At 44.7% G+C, this 22,299-nt stretch overlaps 1 protein-coding gene across 1 annotated transcript in view; it reads right to left on the bottom strand.

Moving 5' to 3' along the window:
* Positions 1-1,132: 1,132 nt before the first annotated feature.
* The window catches only part of ERICH1 (glutamate rich 1), a 105,813-nt gene continuing 84,646 nt past the window's right edge, over positions 1,133-22,299 (bottom strand). Inside the window, exons 7-8 of the transcript XR_011336934.1 lie at positions 3,746-3,827; positions 1,133-1,906 (exon numbers count right to left, since the gene is read on the bottom strand). The gene's annotated coding sequence lies outside the window, so the exon portion shown is untranslated. The remainder of the gene's footprint in view (positions 1,907-3,745; positions 3,828-22,299) is intronic.

Here is a 22,299-nt window from a genome sequence, read left to right as displayed (position 1 = left end):
TTCCATGATACAGTAAAATGAGAACATCTCCGTAGTCGAATTATCATTTATTTTATTCTAGTATATCTTCTGAAAATGATATTGTTATTACATTTGGCTTTTATCTAACAGAAAGTTCATATTAGCATAGTAATGGCACTGAGAACAGCTAACAATCTTACACTCCTGTTGCATGGAGGCAGGAAATCAGTTAACAAAAATGCAGCTGCCCCAAACCATATGGATTGATTAAAAAGCCATAAATATGGCAAATTGAGGGTGGTGGTGGGAGTCAAACCGTGTATCTTCAATCAGTAGGATTAAATGCTTTCTAAATAAATCATCCTTACTTTTGTCAAAGGGATTAAGTATTTTGCTTCATGTCTCGTAGCTGAAGGGAGGAGATGGAATATTCCATTATATTATTTTTTATTATAAATAGAAACAGAGGGCTATACAAGATGGAGGGAATTTGTGACCTGGTACCTTGTGAAAAATGCCCTTGTAAACTCTTTATTTTCTTATCTTCTTCAGTTTAGCAACAGTTGTGGGGAGAGGAGAGACTTCTCGGAGAAGGTGAAAAGGAAAACAGGGGCAAGAACAATTTAAATATAAAAACCACGATGGAAATGTCAACCTGCTTCAGTTTGTGGTTTGTAATGTTTTAATGAGCAGTCTGAAGACTTAAAATATTCAGCTGTGTAGGATGCCCCTTAGTGGTTGAATACAAACACTGTTGACAGAAGGAATTTTAAACACAGAAAAAATACCCCCCCAAATATATGTATTTATTGAGAACAAAGGATTTTAAACACTAACATATGCACAGCAGAGCCTACAGCACCATGTTTACACAAAACATCAGAAACAGTTGGAAAAATGCAAACCAGTAGTGAGAGAACATTCCTGAATAAGCTATTGAATTGAGTTAGAGCAAGAAAACGAGGGAAAAGGATGGAAAAAAAAATCTCAGTCTCTCTTTTTACTTTAATCAGAATGTCTATTATGGGATGAGTGGGCTTGGCAGAGGAACGTGATCAGATATTGAGCTCTGCAACAAACCCCAACCCAGCATTTTTACTGATACTTTCTGCAGTACGGAGATTCTGTACAGAATTACAGAGGTTTAGTGCCACGATTCCTTCCCAACACCATCTCTGGTGTTGCAGAAGGGTACCAGCTTGGGTAGAAACACACAAATATTTTTATACAAAAGGCATCGAGGAATGTTTAAGATCCAATAGGAAAGGTTAGAGTGCACAAATCCTGTGATACACACAAATGTACCTACCTAGTTAGATTTAACAGTACGAAGAGTTTACGAGAGATATTACTCTTCTGTCTAACTCCTGTCATGAGGAACATAGTTCTTCTAACTTTCCTTTTCCAAACCAGTCTTCATGTGGGACCCAGTTCACAAAAGCTGCAACAAGGTGATACAAACGAAGCAGGGCACCCCCGTGGATCTGTTTACACCTACTCTCATTTTAACTGTATTTTATACTTTAGATCTCTTTCTATGTATATACCGGATAACAAAAGAACTCCATTGTATTTACAGACAATCCATCTTATTTGAAAATCTGATGTCTCTGCTAGTCATAATTTTTTTTTCTCTCTTAAAAAAGTCTGTCATCCTTCCATCTTTTTAACTCTGCATGTGAAAATCACAGCGGCGAAGTGTCTCATTCCTTCCACACGCCAGTAACTGAGGCAGAAGAGCTGCTCACCAGCCCTACTGACATAAACCTTTACTTCTCAGGTCACATCCCGATGCCGTTTAGCGGGTCAAAGACAGTCTGTGCTTCTGAGTTAGCTGGTGTGTGCTGTAGCTGGATATACTGATCCCAAACACTCCCAGGAGCAACGCCGTCCGTTGCAGCAGCGTGTCTGATGAGTTGATAACAATTTTTCCTGCAGCTCGAGTCTACGGGAGAAACAGGGCAAGTTACACGCTGAATCAGCTGAGCGCAAGACAAAAAGCAGGTCTTTGGAACCTACAAAGCTCTTTTTTCTACCATTTGTCATCTAACATAGCGCGGGGCTGCTTTCTGCTGAAGAAAACTATTGCCCATTTTGGAAGGTCCCCCTTTTTATTGCTTTGTAAAAGAAAGGATGTATTCCTGATACGATTTTTCTTTCAGTTGTAACTCATTGACTTTGGTGACTTTAATGGGGTTCCCCCTGGCTTCTTGGCAGAGAGGGAGAGCTGAATCAAGTGTAGAGGCTTAGACACAAAGGAGAAGGGACTTTCTTGTTCTGTGAAGCATAAAGATCTCTTCCTTCCCACAGATTAGCTACTAACACAGTGATATTCCCTTGATTGTTAGTTATTAATTCAGGAAGGCAAGGCTAAAAGGGATCAGCGACATCTTTTATTAGCTCCACAGGTGGGACAAGACCAAGCTGACAAGTTTTAAAACAGTCTCTCTGTCAAGTTCAACAAAGAAGTAGGAAATGCCAATCAGAGTAAAGATAAAAATTAAATTATTTACTGATCATCTGAATACAATCAGAAAATAAATTGTTACCATTGCTTGCCTAGTACGTAGGAGACAGTGACCAAAAAGTAGAAAGATGGTTGGACTTGGTGATCTCAAAGGTCTTTTCCAACCTAGGGATTTTATGATAGTTGCATGGACTCTCTGGAGAGCAAACCACAAATTCCTACATGTATTGGCACCATGAATTAAAACACACCATGTACCTTTCTAGTTGCAGCATTTCTTATCTGAAATGAAGACTAAGCCTCAAGCAATGATTTGTTTTCATGCTTTTCCTTGCAGTCCATGTACAGAACGCATGGCACCACCAACAGGAGTGACAGATTCTAAGGAGCCTGATTTTCACTTCCAAATTCTAAGTTTTTTTTATGTAACCTTAAATAATTAGAGCTGAGTTCTCTGACCTTGGTAAATGCGGCTGACAGTGTGGCTACTTCAGCAGCAGAATAAATTAAGAGAAAAGAGATTCTGAAGAAAATCACTATGTAAGCTGATATTAAGAGATATGCAGGGAAGCAGGAAAGAAATCCTTTGCTAGGACTGCGAGCCAGTAGCCTTAGCTCAGCCTCTCAATGAATCAAGTATCACCTCTCAGCTACTATAGACAATGATCGTGGATTCAGGTCACATTGTTATGAGCTGTCAGATTCTCCAACAAAAGTATATTTACTCTGTAAATATCAAAATATGGAGTACAATAAGGAAGATGTTCTACTTTCTATATAATTTTTTGGCTGTTTTAATCTCAATTGAGCTGATTTAAAACATTTTCTATGCAGGCTTTTATCTCTTCCCTATACAACGATCAATACCCTGGTCCCTCGATGTTACAGAGGTCAATATCATTTAAGGTTTCTTTATCATAACCATAGAAGCTGGCTGAAGTGTTTCACTGACAGCTCTTCTGAGTTGCTCAGGAACCCATCATTCTCCTTACCAGTAAAGTTTTCTTACTGCCCCAAAGAGAAAATGATGGAGAACTAGCACTGCTTAAGCACTGCAGAAGCATAAACTCCTTCCAAGTGTTCTGCATTCATTATTCCAACATGATACCAATTATCAAGAATTATCATAATTCATATACTTTTCAGCAGAGGCTTAATTAAGACTTCTTTGAGTCGTTATGCACGTTAACCCACCAGAAGCCAGTGTTCCCTTGGGTTGGACATGCAATAATTTGAAATAAAATCAGTCTAAGCAACAGAAATACTGTTATTTCAAAGATCTAATTAAAAGCAGGAAACAAGATAGAATCTTCATACCTGCAATAACCTTATATACCCAGGTGTCATTCTCCGGAGAGGAATAACCATGATTTCTTGAGTCTTCGTCAAATTTCAGCCCCTACAATTATAGAACACAAAAAATATTATAAAATCCCAGGGACTTTTTCTGCAAGTTGACCCCGTAATGAAACAGATTTATTCTAATATGGTTTACTACAACACCAAAAGCACTCCAAAGAAGCACAGTATGAAAACATTTTTTTCCTCACCTGATGCTCTTTTCCTCTGGAGCCCTTTGGTCGCTTAAGGACCTAGTGGTATATAAAGCCCTGCTCATTGCATAACCTGTCACATGGGATCTGTCTGCACGGCTTTGGTGTTGGCAGAGCTCCTGCTGTCCTGCCTGGGGCCAGGTATGTCTTGCAATATTGGAAAACTCTCAGGGAATGCCTGAAGCTCATTAAGAGAGCAATGGGACAGCTGACCTCCTTAAGAACAAAAGGGCCTAAGCCTGCTTTAGAGATAGCACTAAAAAAAGGAGGTCATTATAGCATTTGGTACCGTAGACTGACAATGCAAATAGGATTGGATGGCTTTTATGTAACTTAGAGCATATATTTATACCCATAGCATGACCTGGCCAAAGCTTAAAACAGCCCTGACCTGAGTTGAAAGGATGTGCTACTATAATAGGGTTATTTGGAGGCACATTCAAAAATAAGTTGGTTTTTTTTTTCTGGTAGAATACTCTTTTGCATGATCTTGCTCCTTTTCTTACTAAAAACTTTACCACTAAAAATTCCTAATCTAATACTTATTATTACTGTTATTACCACTTTGTGTTAAGTGATACCTTTTCACTGTAGTGAATTCAGTTCTGCTCCTGGGGTCATACAGTTCACAATGTAAGAAATGGTGGTAAAATCTAAGCTACAAAATTATTTCCCCCTTTTTTAGGAATGTCCATGGACAGGCTGTGCTGAGAAAGCTCCCTTTTCCCATTATTGATAAATGCAACCTTGAATAGGATAGGAATGGTTGGACTCGATGATCCGGTGGGTCTCTTCCAACCTGGTTATTCTATGATTCTATGATTCTATGATTCTATGAATATGGACAGCAAGGCAGAATTTGGCTTCAGTTGCACTCATACTCCTAAATATGCAGAATAAAAATCTTCAGGTGGTTCAGTCCGTATAGCACCGGGATGCACAGTGAGCCCACATCAGTTTTCATCACACACGCTCCGCAGAAAAGTGCAGAATTACACTCCTTTAATCTCTGCTTCAGCAGGCTAAAGCTCTCTGAGAAATACTCCTGCTGCCATAAAAGAGCAGAAACATGCAACGTTTCTACTTGGAGAAATGCCCTACATCAGGTATTTTGCAATGATCCTACTCATCAAGAATTCTCATGCCTCATTTAAGCAAATGCTTAATTAATGTTATATAAAGGAATGATACTGTTTGCTTCTCAGGCTCTGGCTAACACAGCACAGGGTGGGCAGATCTCAGTTTCTCTCGCTGCGCCACGTTTACACCACATGAACCCTGATGGCACCAATGGAGCTACGTCTCATTCACAAAAACGGTAACGTGAGTCGAACTAGTCCCATAGCATCAATCTAAATACGAAAAGAAATATGGTGGAAACCGTTTTTCTTTTAAATATGCAGCTCATGCAGTGACCCCACATGGAACCTCAAGTGGCGTACACCTTAGCTACAGGAAATATTGTATTAATGGGGAATCGTAGAATCATAGAATCATAGAATAACCAGGTTGGAAGAGACCCATCAGATCATCGAGTCCAACCATTCCTATCAAACACTAAACCATGTCCCTCAGCACCTCGTCCACCTGTCCCTTAAACACCTCCAGGGAAGGTGACTCAACCACCTCCCTGGGCAGCCTCTGCCAGTGCCCAATGACCCTTTCTGTGAAGAATTTTTCCTGATGTCCAGCCTAAATCTCCCCTGGTGGAGCTTGAGGCCATTCCCTCTCATCCTGTCCCCTGTCACTTGGGAGAAGAGCCCAGCTCCCTCCTCTCCACAACCTCCTTTCAGGTAGTTGTAGAGAGCAATGAGGTCTCCCCTCAGCCTCCTCTTCTCCAGGCTAAACACCCCCAGCTCTCTCAGCCGTTCCTCATAAGGCCTGTTCTCCAGCCCCTTCACCAGCTTTGTTGCTCTTCTCTGGACTCGCTCCAGAGCCTCAACATCCTTCTTGTGGTGAGGGGCCCAGAACTGAACACAGGATTCGAGGAGCGGTCTCACCAGTGCTGAGTCCAGAGGGAGAAGAACCTCCCTGGACCTGCTGGTCACGCCGTTTCTGATCCAAGCCAAGATGCCATTGGCCTTCTTGGCCACCTGGGCCACTGCTGGCTCATGTTCAGTCGCTGTCAACCAACACCCCCAGGTCCCTCTCCTCCAGGCAGCTTTCCAACCAGGCGTCTCCTAGTCTGGAGCTGCTCAGGGTTGTTGTGCCCCAAGTGCAGGACCCGGCATTTGGCCTTGTTAAACCTCATGCCATTGGATTCTGCCCAGCGGTCCAGCCTGTTCAGATCCCTTTGCAGAGCCTCCCGCCCCTCCAGCAGATCGACACTTCCACCCAGCTTAGTGTCGTCCGCAAACTTGCTAAGGGTGCACTCGATGCCTTCATCCAGGTCATTGATAAAGACATTGAACAGGGCTGGACCCAGCACTGAGCCCTGGGGAACCCCACTTGTCACTGGCCTCCAGCTGGATTTCACACCATTTCCCACCACTCTCTGGGCCCTCCAGCCAACCAGTTTTCCACCCAGGAGAGTGTGTGCCTGTCCAGGCCAGAGGCTGACAGTTTCCCAAGCAGAATGCTGTGAGAAACTGTGTCAAAGGCTTTGCTGAAGTCCAGGAAGATCCATCCACAGCCTTTCCCTCATCCAGCAGCCGAGTCACTTTGTCATAGAAGGCGATCAGGTTAGTTTGGCAAGACCTGCCTTTTGTGAACCCATGTTGACTGGGCCTGATCACCCGGTTCTCTTGCATGTGCTTCATGATAGCACTCAAGATCACCTGCTCCATGACTTTCCCTGGCACTGAGGTCAGACTGACAGGCCTGGAGTTCCCTGGATCCTCCCTGCGGCCCTTTTTGTAGATGGGCACAACCAACATAAATGTGGGAGCTAACTGATGTTATAGGAGAGTGTATCAGTAAATACAAGTCACTGCATCTGGGATGAAACTATAAAAAGGCAAAGGCTTTTTTCATATTCTTGCTTATCACCACATGCCCCACGCTAACTTTCCTGGACAAACAGGAGGGCGCCTGGGTTTGCTGCCCAGAGCAGGACAAGGCTAATGCTGCAGAGTCTGTGTTCTGGAATTACACAGCATGATGAGTTTTTCCTTTAAATGTCCAGCCTTCCAAAAAAAAAAAAACAAACCCAAAAACCAAAACCACCAAACCAAAACCAGACTTCCTGCAATATCAGTGTTTCAGGAGCTGCGAAAAATGTGTTACTAAAAATTTCTCTCATTTTCTGTACAGTACTTCCCATTTGCAGAGCAGCAGTGTGATTCCTGTAGTACAGTATTCAGAAAGACAGAGCTTTCGAACCAGGTTTCTTTGTGTAAAAAATGAAAGGGAACGGAAAGGGCATGCCTTGAATGCCACAGCTGTCTTGAAAAATCATTTCTTGGCCATGCTCAGCACAGTTAAATTGTAGAATATTTTCTGTAATTGCGGGTGTTACCAAAACCTACATTCCTTTCCTGAGGATTCTGGAAGAATAACCCTCTTAGGCTGCTTCAGGACTTTGAACAAACAAGAGGTTGCCTCCGTTCTTTTTGAAGTTCAGGCCTCTGAGAACTGAGTCCTGATGGCCACGAGGCAGAGATGAGCATATTCCTCCTGGGCAAGGTAGCAGCTAAACCCTTAGCAAGTTTGCGGACGATACTAAGCTGGGTGGAAGCGTGGATCTGCTGGAGGGTCGGGAGGCTCCAAAGGGATCTGAACAGGCTGGACCGCTGGGCAGAGTCCAATGGCATGAGGTTTAACAAGGCCAAATGCCGGGTCCTGCACTTGGGGCACAACAACCCTGAGCAGCTACAGACTAGGAGAAGTCTGTCTAGAAAGCTGCCTGGAGGAGAGGGAACTGGAGGTGTTGGTTGACAGCGACTGAACATGAGCCAGCAGGGGCCCAGGTGGCCAAGAAGGCCAATGGCATCTTGGCTTGGATCAGAAATGGTGTGACCAGCAGGGCCAGGGAGGTTCTTCTCCCTCTGGACTCAGCACTGGTGAGACCGCTCCTCGAATCCTGTGTTCAGTTCTGGGCCCCTCACCATAAGAAGGATGTTGAGGCTCTGGAGCGAGTCCAGAGAAGAGCAACAAAGCTGGTGAGGGGGCTGGAGAAGAGGCCTCGTGAGGAACGGCTGAGAGAGCTGGGGGTGTTTATCCTGGAGAAGAGGAGGCTGAGGGGTGACCTCATTGCTCTCTACAACTACCTGAAAGGAGGTTGTGGAGAGGAGGGTGCTGGCCTCTTCTCCCAAGTGACAGGGGACAGGACAAGAGGGAATGGCCTCAAGCTCTGCCAGGGGAGGTTCAGGCTGAACATTAGAAAAAATTTTTCACAGAAAGGGTCATTGGGCACTGGCAGAGGCTGCCCAGGGAGGGGGTTGAGTCACCTTCCCTGGAGGTGTTTAAGGGACGGGTGGACGAGGTGCTGAGGGACATGGTTTAGTGATTGATAGGAAGGTTGGACTTGATGATCTGGTGGGTCTCCTCCAACCTGGTGATTCTATGATTCTGAACGGAGAAGGCAAGTCACAACAGCTAAGGGCTCTTTTGGCAAATCCACAGGGATCCCACGCACAGCGTAGACCACTCGCCTCATTCACCCACAAATGCCTTCACTGACTGATGCAGGTACTGTTTACCAATACGCATCAAGCAGACCAGAATAAAAATGACATGCTGACATCCTCCCCATCCCACAATGAAAGGCAAGGAACACTTTGAACCCAGCTGTTAATATTCACCAGCTTGTGCTCTATTTCCATTAAGAGGAGAAATCGATAATGAAATTAGACATTTCTTCACTGTAATCTTGTGCCGTGGGGACCAGCAAGGGCTGCTCCCCCAAATGCAGCAGGAATCAAGCAACAGTAACAAATTATTTTCGCAGCATTAGAATTCGTGCTGCCTGTGAGCCCATCCTCACAGGGGGTGTCCTGTGCAGGGACAGGAGTTGGACTCAATGATCCCTGTGGGTCCCTTCCAACTCGGGTCATTATGTGATTCCATGATCCTTTCCTCTCTGGAGCATGGTGAAGGGACACTTGTGTTAGCGTTGCCCACCACAGCCTGGTGGCAAGCAGCAGGGCAAGCACAACAGAATGGGGCTCAGGCCCCAGTTCTTTTACTAGGTTTTATGGTCCACACCAAGCCCATGCTGTTGACCACTCCAACACAGACATCTAAAACATTTAGCCTGTATTAATAGAATCATAGAATCATTTAAGATCAAGCCCAACCATAAACCTAGCACTGTCAAATCTACAACTAAACCATGTCCCCAGGTTCCAGATCTACGTATCTCCAGAGACGGTGGCTCAGTCACTTCCCTGGGCAGCCTGTTCCAATTCTCAACAACCTTTTCAGTGAAAAAAATGTTTCCTAATATCTAGTCTGAACCTTTCCTGGTGCAATCTGAGGCCATTCCCTCTCATCCTATCTCCTGTCACTTGGGTGAAGAGACCAACACCCATTTCTCTTCAACCTCCTTTCAGGCAGTTGTAGGCAGTGATGAGGTCTCCCCTCGGCCCCCACTTCTTTAGGCTAAACAACCCCAGTCCCCTCAGCTGTTCCTCATAAGACTTGTTCTCCAGATCCTTCACCAGTTTTATTGCCCTTCTCTGGACACACTCCAGGACCTCAATGACTTTCTTGAATGAGGGACCCAAAACTGAACAGGAGATTCAAGGTGCAGCCTCACCAGTTTCAAGTACAAGGCACAATCACTTCCCTGGTCCTGCTGGCCACATTATTTCTGATACAAGCCAAGATGCCATTGGTCTTCTTGGCCACCCGGGCCACTGCTGGATCATATTCTTCGTTGTCAACCAACACCCCCAGGTTCTTCTCTGCCAGGCAGCTTTCCAGACACTCCTCCCCAAGCCTGTAGCTCTGCATGGGGTTGTTGTGATACAAGTGTAGGACTCTGCACTTGGTCTTGTTAAACCCCATAGAGCTGGCTTTGGCCCACAGATCCCTCTGCAGAGCCTTCCTTCCCTCAGGCAGAATACTCCACTCATCTTGGTGTCATCCACAAACTTGTCATTCACAGACTCGTTGCTTTCTCTATGTGCCCCAGGTTTCGTTAGCTTCTCTTTCACAGACAGCTGCTTTTCCCATCATTCTGAATTCACTTTAAGATCCCTAAATACGTTATCTCCTAAAATCAAGCACAACTTCCTGGCTTTGCTTGCTCCACCTGGTGAATCCTATTTTCCAGTTCACTTCCCAGTTACTTTACAGTATATTCACTTTATACTGATGAAAGGGCAGCTACATCAACATTTCCATCTATGCCAATACTTCAGCTGTAGCATCAGTAATGTCTGTTCAGAAAAGGGACCTGTACTGCTCTCTTCTGCTGGTCAGTTCTTCTCCATCGTGGATCCTTGCAGCTGCCTAAATAGCAATGGTCTGTGGTACTTTAGAGACTCTTGATGCTAGCAGGCCCTGACTCTCACCCCTATCTCACCCTAACCAAATAGATTTAGACATGCTTTTTTCCCCTTTGCTTTCTTATTTCTCTAACAACCCCATTTCTAAAGATTTTTGTAGCCATCCTGAAGCAGAGGGAGGAGTGAGGGTGTGTGTTAAACCACAGGCAATGGCAGCTGGGGAGAACAGTTTCTCTTACACCTGCGTGGAAGCCCAGGTTATGGAGCTGGTGCCCATGTGTGGCTGTTATGCAAAAGATGAGCCAGCAATGCATGCTGACAGCTCAGGTGGCCAACCATATCCTGGGCTGCATCAAAACATGTGTGGCCAGCAGGGCAAGAGAGGGGATTCTGCCCCTCTGTTCCTCTCTTGTGAGACCCCATCTGGAGTATTGTGTCCAGTTCTGGAATCCTCAACATAAGAGGGAGATGGAGCTGTTGGAACAGGCCCAGAGGAGGCTACAAGGATGATCAGAGGGCTGGAGCACCTCTGCTATGAGGACAGACTGAAAGAGTTGGGCTTGTTCAGCCTGGAGAAGAGAAGGCTTCGAGGACACCCAAACTATTCTATGATTCTACGATTGCAGGTAGAACACTGCAGGGCAATTGCAATTCCGAGCAATAAATTGGTTCAAGGAAAGACTCTCCACTGGCTTGAAGGGTCATTAAGCCTGATTTACTCCAGGCCTTCCACACTGATACAGGAACAGCATTTAAGAGGATTTCCCATAAAGCATAGACAATTTTCATTCTACACCTGGACAACAACAGCAGAATGTATCGTTTTGAAGTCATAATTTTGAAAAGAATACAGATATTTAAGTACAGAAGTACTCCCCAAAAGTCATCATGCTTAATGAGGCCAGGGTGGAGGGATATGAGCTGGAGTCTGAACCTATCCAAGGCTTCCACTGCTGCTCTCTGTGTGGGATAGGAGTAAACACAAAGAGCTGTCAATGTAGGCAAATAAATAGAAGCAAACGCATAAAGAAAGCAAAATATCCCTCTACACACCACCATGTGACAAATTATGGGCTTTTTGGCTTCAACAGTTATTAGATCAGAGAGTATGAACTCACAAAGCATTGTGTGCATCACTTAAAAATGAAAGCTAAGCTATAAGGAATTTTGCTTAAACTAAAGGTAACTAAAACACAGTCTCTGTGGAGGTAGCAGGACTGGACACTGCCAGCTCGCAGAAGAATGAGATGGTCCTGCCCAAAAAGCCAACAGTCCATGGGGAGGCAGATGGGTCCCACCAGATGGAGGAGCCCAAGGAAATGAAAAGAACACATTGCAATGTTCTCAGCTCACTCACAGGCAGATTGTTTCTCAATTTTTGTAGGCGTTGCAGCAAAGCACAGCATTAAGGATGGAAGTGAAGGTGGTTAATGAATTTTAAGATGATAAGGCGGGCAAGGCACAGGAACGTTAGTCATAGTGTTGGGTTACACAATCATATCTTTGTGGAGCACAAAATCAGGGAGATGCATTGGAATATATCAATGACAGAAACAGGAAATATTGTCAATAAAAGAAGACTGGGATACCGTGTAGATGAGCTGAGACACAGAGAGACGATTGCAAAGTCATCTAAGGCTACGGATAAAGAGCAGCAGGAGATTGTGTCGCTGAGGCTTATGGAGTTACCACTGAAGTAGCTTAAACTACTCATTTATTTCCTGCTGAGAATCGACTCATTCACTTCCCACAGCTCCACTGCCAAGTCGTTACTCCTGTATTTGCAGCCTGCCTACCCATAGTGCTTTGATGCCATTGAGGGACAAAATAATAGAAACAGACAAAAATTTAAGAGCAAAAGACTTAACAGCAGAAAATCAAGTTAATTTCTGCTACAGAGAAAGGAAAACGACTGTGATGAAAGAAAATTTTATGTCAGAAATTGCTCTAGTTTGTATCTGTTAGAAATTACAAGGGAAAAAGAAATAATCCCGGAGTGTTCTTTTGAAGTATTTCCAAAGTAAAGGCAGGTGAGCGTTGCCGTTGCTGGCAGTAGCACAGGCATGAGCACAGCTCATCTGGAACCCAGTTCTGGTCAAGAAGGGCTGGATCTTGCTCCTAACTCCAGATGTGGCTAGCACAGATGCCTGTCTCCAAACTAGATGCTCTAAATTCCCATTGTAATTTATGTATTTTGGATGTTTATACTAAGATCAGGGAAAGGAAAGTGATGCTTGATAGCAGAGTGAGTTAATACAGCTAGCACAGGCACAGGAGTTTAAGTACAGCCAGCCATGTGAACCGCACCCCACTGATTGGAACAAGAGGATGAGACCCTTGTGATCTCTTAATTTTATTCTGAATATGATGTATAAGGGATGGAATACTCTGTTGGTCACTTTGGGGTCACCTGTCCTGCCCATCCCTTCTCTCAGGTGCTGCCCTTTTTTGCCAGCTCAAGGATGGCCTTGGTTGTTATAGAGATACATATAAACATCGGCATTTCTGCACATCAATGCCTTGCGTTATCACTTCTAGGGAGGAACACTGTCTCAAAACCACAGTTTGCCTTCAGAGAACGAAGTTAACCAGAGCGTCTGAGACAAGAGTCAGAAAACTGACTCTAATTTAGCTCAAAACACAACACTATAAAAAAAATATTTAACTTCACAAAAGGAGTTTCGTCAAACCCTTCCTCTCCTCTTAGATACCGATGAGCAGAGTGTCCTTGAACACTGTGTTTTGTCTCATTCCACAATTACTGGATGTGGTCAGTAGCCTGGCTTCATATCCCCTCACTCAGGAGAGGTCTTCATAGAAGGAGAGCACCACTGGTAAAACAGAATGGCCTGCTACACATGGAAAAGCCAACTCATAAGAAGGCCTGCATTTAAGGCTCTGCATAAACAGGTACTATCTGACCTGATGTGCAAGTGCACCATCTTTGGGGGAACCATTTCCAGTGTCTTACTCGACAGTCATTGTCCTTCAGAACACCACCAGTCCTGACTGATCCACGAGCAATCAGTTGGGTGAATAAACTCACTGTCATTCTTTCTGCAGCTAAGGTGTGCACTAGTACAGATGTATTTATTCATTTTAAAAAGACATCACCAAAAAAAAAAAAAACACCTCAAAAAAAACCCACCTCCAAACCAAGAGTATAAACAATGGACATGAACAGAGAGACTTGGAGTAAGGTCTGAAGACCTTAATGGAAGACCTTTAAAATCATCAAGCCCAACTGTACCAGTCCACTACTAAATCATATCCCTAAGCAGTTCATCTACCCACTTTTAAACCCCTCCAGGGATGGTGGCTCAATCACCTCCTTGCACAGCTGTTCCAGTGCTTGATAACCCTTTCAGAGAAGAAATTTTTCCCGATGTCCAATCTGAACCTCCCCTGGTGCAAATTGAGGCCATTCTCTCTCATCCTATCACCTGTCACTTGGAAGAAGAGAAAGAGACCAACACGCATCTCTCTACAACCTCCTTTCAGACAGTTGTAGACAGTGATAAGGTCTCCCCTCAGCCTCCTTTTCTCCAGGCTAAACAACCCCAGTCCCTTCAGCTGCTCCTCATAAGACTCGAGTCCCTTCAGCTTGTGCACCTCTGCTGTACAAGCGACATCGCATCTCAAGCACTTCCCTGTTGTATCTTCTATTACTACTCCCTCCTGGAATGTGGGCTGAGTGTTTAAAATGCATAGAAGAATAACGTCTGCCCTTTTTGAGCAGCAGCTTTATGCCTTGCTGCTTCTGAGGCGAGTTCACAAATCAAGCAGCTTAACACGCTACCAGAGAAGCTGGAACACAATGGGCTCTGCTCATTGGCTGAAGAATTGTCTGCGTGCATATTGGTGGAAAGATTTATCTCTAGCCATTATTCTGGGAGAGGTTCACATCTGGCAGGCAGCAGACAGGCTTCCAGTAGAGGTCCGGAGTCCCAGTCAACCCAGGAAACAATTGGTAGTACAGTTCTATTCTTCTCGCTAGCGTAATGCACTGTTTGGCAACGATCCCAGTATTCAGAGCACATCCCGACCACTTCAGCGAGGTAGTGCGTGCCGAAAGACATGCAAAGCAACCCAGACAGTTTGTGAGGAAGGTGGGGATCATCATTTTAACATAATGTCATTTTTTTCAGCTACCAAGGCACTGCTGATGTGACTAGGGAAGATCAGCAAGTCAGATCCTATCACCTATGGGTACATCTGGATTTGTAAGACTCACAAGACACATCAAAACTCAAGAGCACATCCACTCCTGTGATTGTGCATGCCAATTAGCTGCTCTTCATCCAGGACAGTTTATTGCTCCAAGGGAGTGACATACAGTGGCTGCTGTTTTGCAAAGGGACAAGGCAGTTTCCCATCAACAGCCTGCAATTTCCTTTCCATTTAGAAGGGATGGAGCAAAGAGGGGTGGGCTCCTGAAGGAGCAAAGCATGTCCTTCCACTCTGCTCTGCTCCCTAAAGTCCACTAAATGGCTACCTACAGCAAGAGATCCACCAGATATTGGTGGATCCACTAGATATCACAGAATCACAGAATCACAGAATAACCAGGTTGGAAGAGACCCACTGGATCATCGAGTCCAACCGTTCCCATCAAACACTAAACCATGCCCCTCAGCACCTCATCCACCCGTGCCTTAAACACCTCCAGGGAAGGTGACTCAAACACCTCCCTGGGCAGCCTGTTCCAGTGCCCAGTGACCCTTTCTGTAAAGAATTTTTTCCTAACGTCTAGCCTAAACCTCCCCTGGTGGAGCTTGAGGCCATTCCCTCTTGTCCTGTCCCCTGTCACTTGGGAGAAGAGGCCAGCACCCTCCTCTCTACAACGTCCTTTCAGGTAGTTGTAGAGAGCAATGAGGTCTCCCCTCAGCCTCCTCTTCTCCAGGCTAAACACCCCCAGCTCTCTCAGCCGCTCCTCATAAGGCCTGTTCTCCAGCCCCCTCACCAGCTTTGTTGCTCTTCTCTGGACTCGCTCCAGAGCCTCAACATCCTTCTTATGGTGAGGGGCCCAGAACTGAACACGGGATTCGAGGAGCGGTCTCACCAGTGCCGAGTCCAGAGGGAGAAGAACCTCCCTGGACCTGCTGGTCACGCCGTTTCTGATCCAAGCCAAGATGCCATTGGCCTTCTTGGCCACCTGGGCCACTGCTGGCTCATATTCAGTCGGTTGTCAATCAACACCCCCAGGTCCCTCTCCTCCAGGCAGCTTTCTAGACAGACTTCTCCTAGTCTGTAGCACTGCATAGGGTTGTTGTGCCTCAAGTGCAGGACCCAGCACTTGGCCTTGTTAAACCTCATCCCATTGGACTCTGCCCAGCGGTCCAGCCTGTTCAGATCCCTTTGGAGCCTCCCGACCCTCCAGCAGATCGACACTTCCACCCAGCTTAGTGTCGTCCGCAAACTTGCTAAGGGTGCACTCGATGCCTTCATCCAGGTCATTGATGAAGACATTGAACAGGGCTGGACCCAGCACTGAGCCCTGGGGAACCCCACTTGTCACTGGCCTCCAGCTGGATTATCCGCCAGCCTGTGACAGACTGAACAACTGTTCCGGGCTAGCCGGTCCTGAGTGGGTGTTTTTGACTGTGAGAGTTGATATGAGAAATTATATTACAATCTGTGATAAGAACTCCTCACTTTGTGTCCTTTGCTGCTTCTGTGGCTGATGAGACAAGAAGCTGGACTGTCAGACTCCACATCCTCATAAGCATCCCTCACTCCACCTGCAGAGGGTCCCAGATCATGAAAGGCTCCATCAAAGCATCTCAGGTATCTTCTGCTGCTTGATACACAGTGCACAGCTACACCAATCTGCGTAGGGTTCTAACCTGTCCAGTGCATATACACACACATCTCAAAGCCTTTTGAATGCTTAGGAAGCAGCCTTCTGACATGTAATTCCAGATGTGTGAGTTTTGTGCACGCCAGCTGAAGATAGAAGGCTATGAGACGTCCCGTGCTTCCTATGAATGGCTGGAAGTCTTGCAAAGAACTGCTCTATTTTATGCATGAGAAAGACCTCAAGTATCCTGTAGTGTCCTGTGCTTTTCTGTAGCTAGGGGCATTTTTAATTTGTTCCAGAGTGCAGCCACAGTGTGCAAAACCAGCTGCTGTAGGGATGTTTGGAGTACCAGGACTCTGGAATGGAAAAGGATTCATTCTGAGAAGATAATATGGATACATTCAAAGCATGTCCACAATTTTAGTTCTAATTCTAATTTTGGTTCTAAGTCTAAAGCATCAATTTACAACAGAAGTACATAACTTCAGTCAATCGTTTCACTGGCACCTCTCTGTTCTTTTCAAATGAAATTTCCAGAGTCAAAATGTGTGGGTTACTGTATTTCATATGGCTTGATAAATTGTGAGTCATGAATCCTTACAAAGACAGTTTGTGGGCTTCCTTCCTTTTTCTTAAAACCCAAACTTTAAGGTTTGCACTTCAAAGCACCCGATTCACCTTCTAAACAAACCTGTAGAATCTTCTTTTTGGAAGGGCTGGAAGTTGTTCTATGTGTGATCAAGGTTACAATGAATCTGGAGCTATTATCAAAATATAATTTTTTTTTTAATTTGCACTTACCAATGAGCAAAAGTATTTGAACATTGAGAGCTTCTGAAGTCTTCCTTATTGGTCTGCTAGGAAAGTTACTTATATTTAACGGCAATGGATATCTAGATCCGTAACATCAAAAAAATGGTTTCTAATTTAGAAAACATAAATGCTTTGCTCCATCCTTGCAGATATAAAAGCCTGGATATATATTGCTATTTGCTGCATGTTTCCAATGCAATAGGCTAATGAATTAGTCCACTCAAAACAGAAAAGGTCCGTAAATCCTCTTCTAAGACTTTAAACTGCAATATAAAAAGATATAAATCACTACAGTCTTCCAACTATGATAGAAAATGCTTCAAAGCTTTAAATTAAATTACATAGTGTTAGCGGGAACATTGCTAGTTGGATTTCTGTTCTTGCACGCTTTCTGACACTTCCCCTTGTTTTGTTTCCTTGTAATTACCTCCACATTGACAATTACATATGGTTCCTATCCCTTACTATCTGTATTCCTATTTAAATGATCTAATCCCTTAAAGAGGCATCTATTACTTCTGTCATGGCCTTGTTGTGGCTATTTAACACGACTGGTGATCTATTTTTAGGCGCAACCCTGCGTAAAGGTACATGTCTCATGTTGTGAACTCTCTAGCTGAACACTGGAAGATTCTTTCATCAACTTAAGAAGAGGGCAAAACAATCTATGCAGGAAATAAAGCATGAAAAATACATTAATCAAAAGAGTAGCATTTCTAGATTTTTTTTTTCATTAGGTATTTTTTATTCTGATTAAGTGTTGTGGCTGTCTGGCCGTGAGGCCAAGCAGAAACGATTGAAACAGAATTCAAATTACCTAGGAGTGGAAAACAAAACAAGAGAGCAACAGTAGTGAACATTTGCACTTAAGCCAGATGCACTGGATTTAGCATGGAATTCTCTTTTTCGGAGATTGTTACTTCCCATGGCACAACGCTTAACAGATCCCTAGGACCAGATGGTATTCACCTAAGAGCTCTAAACCAACCGAAGGATGAAATAACACAACCGCAAGCCGTGGTGCGTATCTTCTCTAGGGGAATTGTCCCAGTGTCAGGGGCTGGGGAGGCAGTGAGGTGGCTGATTTTCACGAAGGATTCCAGGGCTGATCTGAGGAACTACAGACCAGCAAACCCCACGTTCTCATTCAGCCAAACAGTAGGGACCGTCGCAAGAAAGAGAATGAGCAGATGCAAGAAGCAATCCCTTGGGAAGCACTCCATTAAGCTCGTGTAAAAGGAGGACATGATTCACAAGCCTACTCGCATCCTTTTTTGATGAATCAAAGCAGACGAAGTGTATTAATGGTGCATTATTTTAAAAAAAAAATTGGGAAAAAAAAGCTTTTAAGAAAGAAGTCTCATAGGCTAAGTGGCTCTTTATTTAAATGAACAATTAAAAGCTAAAAACAAAGAGTGGGAATGCAGAGTTTTCCTTCTGGAAGGAATCACCAATGCAATCCACCAGGACTTTGTGCCAGGATCTGTGCTGCTCAGCAAAGTCCTAAATGACCTGGAAAAGGTGATGAATAATGGGGGAACAGAGACTGCTGATTCCACTCCGTTTATCGCAGGGACTAAAACTGAGAGCTGACTGCGCAGAGTTGCAGAAGAGCACTATGATCATGAACAACTTGTGATAAAATGGCAGATGAAATTCCGTGTAGGGTATTGCAAAGTGGTGCAGGTAATTATGTAAACTGATAAGGACTGTTCAGGAATGTAATAACTTCTGTGACCATGTTCGCTCAGCACCCAGTAAGGGGTCAAAAAAGCAACTGAACTTATTTGGAAAGGACTAGAGAACAAATCAAAGCACACTTCAGAAATGTATGATGACCGTGCATTTTAATAATGTGGGTAGTTTTGGTCCTCCCATCTCTGAAAGGACGGTGCAGGCTTGAAAACAACATAGGAAAGGACAAGAAGAGTATAACAAAAAGTAGGAAAAGTTACTTTATGAAGAACAAGCAAAGAGGACTCTTCTGTCAGGCACAACCTCCTAGTTTTCTTCCCTGCTCCGTACTTCCTTTACGTGTTTTCTTCTCCCTCCTGTGTTAGCCTGTACTTACCAACATTAACATAGTCCTCCCAGACCTGCAGAAAACCAGACATTTTGAAATAGAAGCTGTTGGAATTTTCTTTCCTTGGGTGGACGAGGTGCTGAGGGACATGGTTTAGTGATTGATGGGAATGGTTGCACTCGATGATCCGGTGGGTCTCTTCCAACCTGGTTATTCTATGATTCTATGAAGGTTTCCTCTAATCTTTCCATGTTCCTTCTCCAAGGCAGGAAATGCATCAAGATTCAAAGTGTCCACCCTAAAAAAATACAAAGGCAAAAAAAAAAAAGACTCCTTGGAGTTTTTTATTTCTTTCCTGCATCATACCCTTGTCCACAAGATTTTTACCGATTATCAGACGCTGACTTCTCCAGTCTGGAGGCAGAGAGAGTGCTTTCAGTGCACAGCTTCTCTGTGAATTAGAAGCTGCTGTGACAAGCCTGTCCCACCTTCAAGTTACTTTCAGAGCTGACTACAAACTCCTGCAATTTCACAGCTAATAGAAACTTCAGCCAAGTGCTTTTCCCTGATGGCGAGGGGGAACTGCTAAGTAAGCATGGTTCAGTCTTGCCTCTCACTTATGGGAAGTTTGTGTTAACTTTATTTGGAAACTGGTAGCACAGGTGCTACAATAGCCAGGGGGTGCAAACATCCCGAGTGCTTCATTTTAAGATGTTACTTAAGACTAACTTTTGATTCTGAGGAAAAACTCACTCCGACTTGACAGAGATGTTCGTGGACTCCCACTCATTTGAGCTGAAGACCAGGTATTCAGTTATCGAGGAACGCACTGAGCACTGAAACAGCTCATACCACTTCAAAGACCATTGCACAGTTAAGTTCAGAAGGAACAAGACTGATGGGCTTCCTATAGGCCCTACAAAGACCTTCCATGAGGTGGGTATCAATTCATTCCCATGAACTTCTATACAAAAGCCAGAGACGATTTGGTTTTTACACTGGTCTACAGGAAATGTCCAATTATACAGATTATGCAGAAACCTCCTTTGCTTGGTTCCCTACCATGTGAAGCACTGATCTTTGTTAACCGAGAGTCACGTATTTTTGTGAGCATTAAAAACTCGGTGGAAGGCTCAGTGTAGCATCGTGGAAAAAAGACTGCCAGTCACTATAAAAATGCAAAGCACAACCTAGGGAGGGTGCTTTAATTTCAGATAGACAGCTGTAAAATTGCTTAGCAAAGACAGTTGGAAATTTGTTTGTGTTTCTTCCCAATTGCAATGCAGAGGTGAATGGCTTTGTGCTGATAAAGCCATCTGTCTTGTGGGTGCCTGGAGGAAGACTCTGCACCAGAGCAATATTGCCAGTTTTACAGTTAATATCCTGGTGCACAACGCTTTTGCGCTGAGAGCTGGACCGCAGTCATTTCCGTCGCCTCAGGGCATGCCAGAGAACAGCACACTCGCTTGTAATGACTCTTGCACACAAGCACAGGCTGCCAGATTGGGAAAGGGAATGAATCTCCCTGCACGGCATAACGGCAATGCAAGCACACCATCCCGTGCACTGAGATAACATTCAGGTCCATGGGCTCAGATTTGAATCCAGAGAAGAGAAGGAATAGCAGCTGGGGGTAGGATGCTTTTAATGGGCAGGTTTTTCAGATTACTTGCTTATCCTGGATATTCACAAAGAAAAACAACAATTTAGGTACTCAGTTAAAGAAAAAAAAGATGACAAAATTGGCCTAGTTTGGATTTCTAAGAGTTTGGTTGGTTTTGTAGTATTATGGGTTCTTTTCAGTCTTCTTTGGTTGGCCTCAAACAAAACATCATTCAAGACACCACTGTACAAATCACAGAATCGCAGAATCACCAGGTTGGAAAAGACCCATCGGATCATCGAGTCCAACCATTCCTATCAAACACTAAACCATGTCCCTCAGCACCTCGTCCACCCGTCTGTTAAAGCCCTCCAGGGAAGGTGACTCAACCCCCTCCCTGGGCAGCCTCTGCCAGTGCCCAATGACCCTTTCTGTGAAAAATCTTTTCCTAATGTTCAGCCTGAACCTCCCCTGGCAGAGCTTGAGGCCATTCCCTCTTGTCCTGTCCCCTGTCACTTGGGAGAAGAGGCCAGCACCCTCCTCTCAACAACCTCCTTTCAGGTAGTTGTAGAGAGCAATGAGGTCTCCCCTCAGCCTCCTCTTCCCCAGGCTAAACACCCCCAGCTCTCTCAGCTGTTCCTCATGACACCAGTAATTCCTGTGATTTGGATCAGTCTTGGAAACTGGAGCTGCATCAAAGTGGACAAAAAGGACCCTCAGTTATTATTCGAAAGACTAATTATCCTCTTAAGAGATACTTGCTCAAAGCCACCTCATCTTTGTGACTTTTCCCTACCAAGTTTTCCACCACTCTCACTTGGAATTGCAAGTCTCAGGTTACCCACAAGAATGTTTTTAAGCACAGAGCAGAACAGGTCCATGAATCACCATCGTCACCTACAAGGGCGAAGTTACATTCACGTATCCCCATCTCTCCTTTCCTCACGTTCACAACACCTTGGTACGTCACTGTTGCCAGCTGCTTCCAGGATCTACCCGGGTTCAGATTCTCACCCTACAGTCATAGAATCATAGAATCACCAGGTTGGAAGAGACCCACCAGATCATCAAGTCCAACCATTCCCATCAAACACTAACCCATGTCCCTCAGCACCTCGTCCACCCGTCCCTTCAAACCCCTCCAGGGATGGTGACTCAACCCCCTCCCTGGGCAGCCTGTTCCCATGCAAGGCACGTTCTGTGTCAGCACAAGGCCAGAACCTGGGAGCTGGAGGCTCTGTGCTGGTTGTATCACGAGGGGTTTATACTGGGGTTTATTCTGGCTAGGGCAGTTAGACTGTCCTCAACTAAAGCAGCAGAACAGCATTCACCAGCTTTACTCACACTGAGAATCGGCGTACCACGCTGAGTATCTCTTATCTTTGACTCTTTTTCTTTTGCAATTTCTGGTACAAAACACTTCAGTTTTCTCTTCCTTTGCCTGTGAACCTGCAGCTGATTGCAGGAGTGGTACTTCCAGTTGCAAGTTGTTTTAAAATCCTTTTCCTTTCATGCTTAGCTCCTGTACCAATCGACCCTACAGTGACTTTGCTGGTTAACGAGCTGCTAGGCTGTTATTGCTCCTTTGTTTTTCCATCGTGCAGCTTTGGGACCAGCATGCGGCTCAGCCTTGACTAAAGGGAGCCAAGAGGATGATGAGCCACTGCGATGAAGCAGGAATCCCACG

The sequence above is a fragment of the Phaenicophaeus curvirostris genome, chromosome 2, assembly GCF_032191515.1.
Source record: "Phaenicophaeus curvirostris isolate KB17595 chromosome 2, BPBGC_Pcur_1.0, whole genome shotgun sequence".
NCBI classification, from domain to species: Eukaryota; Metazoa; Chordata; class Aves; order Cuculiformes; family Cuculidae; genus Phaenicophaeus; species Phaenicophaeus curvirostris.
The sequence above is the reverse complement of the archived record's forward strand: the minus strand, read 5'-3'. Positions and strand labels throughout refer to the sequence as shown.